This window comes from Pezoporus occidentalis, unplaced genomic scaffold (assembly GCF_034315485.1).
Source record: "Pezoporus occidentalis ecotype Australia unplaced genomic scaffold, CSIRO_AGI_Poc_V1 ctg3, whole genome shotgun sequence".
NCBI lineage: Eukaryota > Metazoa > Chordata > Aves > Psittaciformes > Psittacidae > Pezoporus > Pezoporus occidentalis.
In genome coordinates this window covers 8,483,341-8,488,656 of record NW_026914940.1, presented here as the reverse complement: position 1 = coordinate 8,488,656, position 5,316 = coordinate 8,483,341, and the positions used below count along the sequence as shown (strand labels likewise).

Below are 5,316 nucleotides of genomic sequence, written 5' to 3'. Positions count from 1 at the left end.
TGTGTCTGCCACCCAGTCAACCTGCACGTATCATCTCTTGCCCAGCTGCTGAGATGGAAAAGAGAGACGGGAAACATAGCAGGGAAGAACTGGGGCAGGGAGGAGTGAAGGTTTCACACTGAGAAAGCTCCAGTGGGAAAAACAGGGCACACAGAGCCCAAATCAGGAGAAAACTAGGATTCATTAGTTACACTGTTCTTCTGTACTAAGCACGGGCATGGTACCTGCTTCTTCATGCTCCCATTATTAATTAGTTGTTTATCTTTGAATTTTACTTTAAAAGGATGGTAGGGGCAGACATGGAGAATACAGCATTTCTGTGGTTTGCTCAAAAAACACCAGCTTGAGCAGGGATGTGAAAGGGAACCACGTGAGAGCCGAGGGAAACATAAGGGCAGCGAGACAGTCCTAAGTATGTGTGCTTCTAAATGGTTTTAATGGGGTCACTTCTGTCCTGAGGCATAACTCAGTGTGTTCAGATGACAGGCTCTGGCCCTGAGCTTGTGAGAAGCTTTGCAGATGAGTGTGACAAGCGTGGGTTTAGCACAGAGGGGACTGCACTCTGAGGACTTGAATGTGGCCAGATGGCAAAGAGGGGGCATGTGTCCCCACTGGAAGGCTGAATGGCTACCATGAAATACGGCAGAGCAGGAGACCTTAGTGCAGGAAAAGACCTCATGTCAAACGCGGGCTTGGACAAAAGTTTCAGAAGAAATGGATGGGTTTGGAAAGGCTGCAAAGGGATGAAATTACAATAGAGTGACTGTCAGGGAGAAGGAATGGCTGCAGGTTTATTCTGCAATAAATCTTTAATTTGTTCAATGCAGAACATTTGAAAACCTTCCCCCTGAAGCACAGCTTTTCCACCCAATGATGCTGTTGTCTCTTACCAACCTTATGTTGTCCTGTTATTGCAGAGAAATAGAAAATACACTTTCACATTAGGAAACTGTAATGGGGTAGCAGTAAACAACATGGGGCAGTTCAAACATGCAGCAGTTTGGAACTCCCCTTGCTTAGAGCCTTCCTTCCAGAGCAATCCCTCTGCACTCCCATCTGTCCCTACCATGAGAATTTGGTTAGAATTAATCACTGATCAACTCCTTGTAAAGGCTTTGTTTAATCTTGAGAAGTGCTAAGGGGGAAGCCCACACATGCATACATGCACCAGAGCTTTAGGATAAAGGAATCTAAAATCTGGTCAGATGAGTTTCTCAGGAAAGAAAATAATATAGGCATTTACTGGTCAATAAGGGGTTTGGCTTGTTTCTTTTATTTCTGCCTTTTGCAATCTTTAAAAATGCTTCATACATTGCTTGAGAGCTGCATGTTTCACTTCAGTGCAGAGTTAACCATTGAAATTCATTAATTGCCTTTTATGTTGCCATTAAACATTGCAATCAATTCAGTCTCCATATTCTACACTTTTATCTCCGCTACATAAAAAAGGTCTATTAGCTTTGCTTGGCTCCAAAACAATACAGTGAACTACCCTTCATTATTAATAATCTCTTTCCCCTTGAATAAGGCTTTTTGGACCTTTGCTACAGTCCAGTGATGTATTTATTTGGTGCGTAGGGTTCAGAGCAATCCAGTGCACTCTCTCTGGGAAAGAACCCAAAAATAACTATCTAGTTGATATCAACCCAAGGGATTTCCTAAGGGAATGAGAATAGCATTTCAGGGCAGGTCATCAGTGGTATAGGGGAATTAGACAAATCTGTGTCTGGGGAACAGATGCCTCTGGGTTTGTAAATGTGTGAGAGAACCTTTCCCCTCTCGGTGACCAGTTCAGCTCCATCCAGTGCAGCAGTGACTGGAAGCCATTAAACATCTAATGAACTTCTGGGCCCTCCTGAAGCAAGGAATGGGATTACTAACAGACACTTACTTACATCTTGGAGCCGCTCCTACCCAAACTGTCTTCTCAGCAGTAATACATAGATACAGAAACTGGGAATAAGCATAGTGAAGTGAAGAGTATTTTATCTGCTGAATGCAGTAAGCAGGTTGCTTCTGGGCTGGCAGTGCAGCTTCAGATTTACTGCTGGCACTTGCCTGTTCTTTAAAAGAAACAAAATGATGCATTACAAAGCACTTTGTTATAACCTTTCCTCACACAGTCCATTAGGAGGGCCTGGAAGAGTTACAGACTCACTCTTGCAGCATCTCAGACTTTGGGGAAGATAAAGCAGTAAGGAAGGATTTGGTTTTGTGCTTGGAGGCCAATTCTGGGACTCCCAAACTGCTACATGCTGCACATCCAGCTTTGATGCAGGTCTGCTAGGAGAAAGAGAAGACAAATGCTGAGCATTACAACCACAAACCACAGCTGTTGATGGGAATTGGCAAGAGACCAGGGAATGCCAGGAAGCATAGATGGCCTGCAGCAGAAGGTAGGGCTGAGCAGGGCTCTCTGACACTTGAAGCTTTTATATTCAGCTCCTGGTGCTTTTCCATCCTGGCATCTGGTTTCCATGATAGCACAAGGGAGGGACAGTATGGTGCAATTCCATGGTATGTTTTCCGAGGTTATGTTGGCACTTCCTCAGGGAAACATGCCTCAGCAGAGGCTCAGGTTCACCATGCCCCTGGGTTCACATTATCTGCAGCTATTCTGTGTGCTTTAGCTTGCTGCTGGCTCACTCCAGTTGCCTCCATATTTCATTGAGGAGGAGGGGGTTGAGGCTTGCCAACTGTCCTCCTCCTCTCTTCTAACACAGGATGGAGACACACCGAGGAGCAGAGCCAAGCTGTGGCAAAGCCCTGCCCATCAGCATAGCTGTGACCAGAAGAGCATGTGATGGGACTCGTAGCTCTGCAGTCCTGCACAGGAACTGGTGAAGCTGGAGCCAGGCAGTGTGGCTGCTGCTCAGCTCTGAGGCTTGGTATGTACCCTAGTGCTCCCATTTCTTCATGCCCTTCTGAGTGGAAGCTCTTCAGGGCTATCTTTATCCACTCATATGGTACATGATTAAATTGCGACAATTCAGGCACAGGCTATTGAATAGTGCAGTTCTATAAACTGCAAAGAGCATGCATGTTTTGAAGGCTGAAAAAAGAGGAGGAGAAAACAAATAGGAAAGGTTTTCTGTAATGGGATCCTCCACTGCTCACCCGCTTTTGTTACCAGCATGTGCAAATCTAGCTATTCCAGTCCATTATATTCAGCCCTCTTATACTCGGTGGCAGGTGAAATGTCATACCTCGGGGTAAATTTTCACTGCAGTAGGCAGAGAATTTGTCCTTTAAACACCCTTAGTATTAATGGGAAATTGATCCCGCAGTTTAAACTCCAAGAGATACAAATGTCTCATTTTCAAATGTGATGACAGTTTGATTCACAAAATGAGACACTTTTAGAAGCAAATGCAAATTCATTGCATTCAGGATTTGAGGTCAGCTGGATACCGGAAATGTGCAATGAATGTTTAGGATGGTCATCAAATATCTTTTAATCTCTGGACACTCAAGGGATTAAAGTGACTTCAGAGAAAGGAAAGGGAATTTCTGAAGTTTGCTGCATTAACTGGTGCATCCTCTTACAGGGCTGGAACCTACATTGACCTGTTGCACTTGCAATAATCGTGTCTAGGGCAAAAGGAGGCTTTGGGATAAGAGAAAATACATCTTTCGCACCATCGGACTTGCTTTCATCTCCCAAGAGCTCTGATCCTGCTCAGGTCCACCTGGGGGAGTTGTCAGTGTTTTACTGCTGTCAGTGGAATTCACAGTAGGACTAGAGCCCATAAGAACAGTGCAGGACATAAACCAGTACACACAGAGAGGGGGTGGCTCGCCTGGTTCCCAGGCACAGGCTCTCTCCACTCTTCCAGCTCAGAAATTATTCAATGCATTGTGAGAAAGATGATCTGTACATTAGGGACACATCCACAACGGCCTTACAGACTCTACCAGTCCCTTGTAGGTCAAACCTTACAAAACCCAAGGAAGCCTGCCTGTGGGTTTGGGCTCCATCCTGCAGAAAAGGGTGAGCAGCTTTGGAGAGAAGGACCAACTTGGCAAGTTTCTGGGTCTCACCTGCGCTGAACCAAGGTTTGGGATGCACTGGCACAGCTGCAGGCAGAAACGGGTCACTTTCCTCCTCTCCCCTCCCTACTGCAGCCAGTGGCACAGCTCCCAGCAGAGGGGAGTGAGGGGTAACCACTTCCCATGCGCAGGCAGGGCCAGTGGGGCTGCCTATGGTCACCTCCTGCGGCGGGGCTGACGAGAGGCTGGGCCATGCCGGGTACATGCATAGTAGTTTGGATGGCGTGAGAGTTGTTACTTCATCGGGGGATTTCACAGGAAGCCCATGGCTCCTCTCAAGTGGACATGAACATCCCCTGTGGCAGACACCCCAGCTGGTACATGTCCCATGACAGCAGCAGTGTGAGGAACCAGGGGAGGAGAACAAATGCAGGGGAAGTTCTGAGGTCCCCACAGAGCAGCCTCAGCCCTTCCCCTTCCCCAGCAGTTCTGGGAGCCACTGCCCAGGGGAAGTTACACCAATTTGGGTGCTGACTGAGAACACGACTTCCCTCACAGGCACATGTACAATGGAGCCCAAACAGAGTTAAGAGGAAGAGGAAAAGCCCCAGCGCTGTGCAATATGCAAACAACTGTATTCAGCTGTATGAGAACAACAACTGCCCGTGCAGCCTTGGGCAACCTGCTGATAAACCACAGTCTTTTGGGTGGCCTTGCTGGTCCTCTCCAAGGGCTCTGGATAAGCACTCTAGCAGGCACGCAAGGTTATCAGGATCAGTGCTTTCCTACATGCTCACCTGAGCATGCTGTTTTCCTTCTGGGCCCCACTTGCTTCCTCAAACTGGCTGATGTGCCATAGGGGTCTGAGGGAGGAAGAACATACTGGTCCTGTACCAGTTACATGATCTCCTGGGAGCCCCATACAGAAGCATTCAAGGTTATTGTCATCTCCACCCAGGTGGCGTTTCCCTGCAGGCAAAGAGCTCCAAGTACATCTACCAACTGCTTCTCACATCAAGTAGCTTATCTTTAAGGAAAAGATGACAGACCAAAGAGAACATCAATAAGCTGAAAAGATCATTTTTTTAGTATGACCAGCAGCTACAAATCCTAGGTGTACCCTGAATGCATAAATGTGTTTTAAAGGTGTTGTGACTCATGTCACATCCAGGCATACAGCTGGGTAACAGCAGACTTGGGACAGGTTCAAGTGGACTGAAAGCAGTTTTCACTCATAAATGCAATGACAGCAGTGCAAATAACCTGGATGTCTGATGGGCTGTGAATCCTGGCCACAAGAAGTCCCAGTACGAGTTTTACAGCTCA

The 5,316-nt window shown here is 46.9% G+C and overlaps 1 long non-coding RNA gene across 1 annotated transcript; it reads right to left on the bottom strand.

The window, feature by feature from the left end:
- Window positions 1–417: 417 nt before the first annotated feature.
- Window positions 418–4,649, bottom strand: LOC134167880 (uncharacterized). The gene is made up of 2 exons (XR_009966314.1): window positions 2,110–4,649; window positions 418–905 (listed from the first exon to the last, which is right to left on the bottom strand). It is a non-coding gene; the product is annotated as an uncharacterized LOC134167880 (long non-coding RNA).
- Window positions 4,650–5,316: the final 667 nt, after the last annotated feature.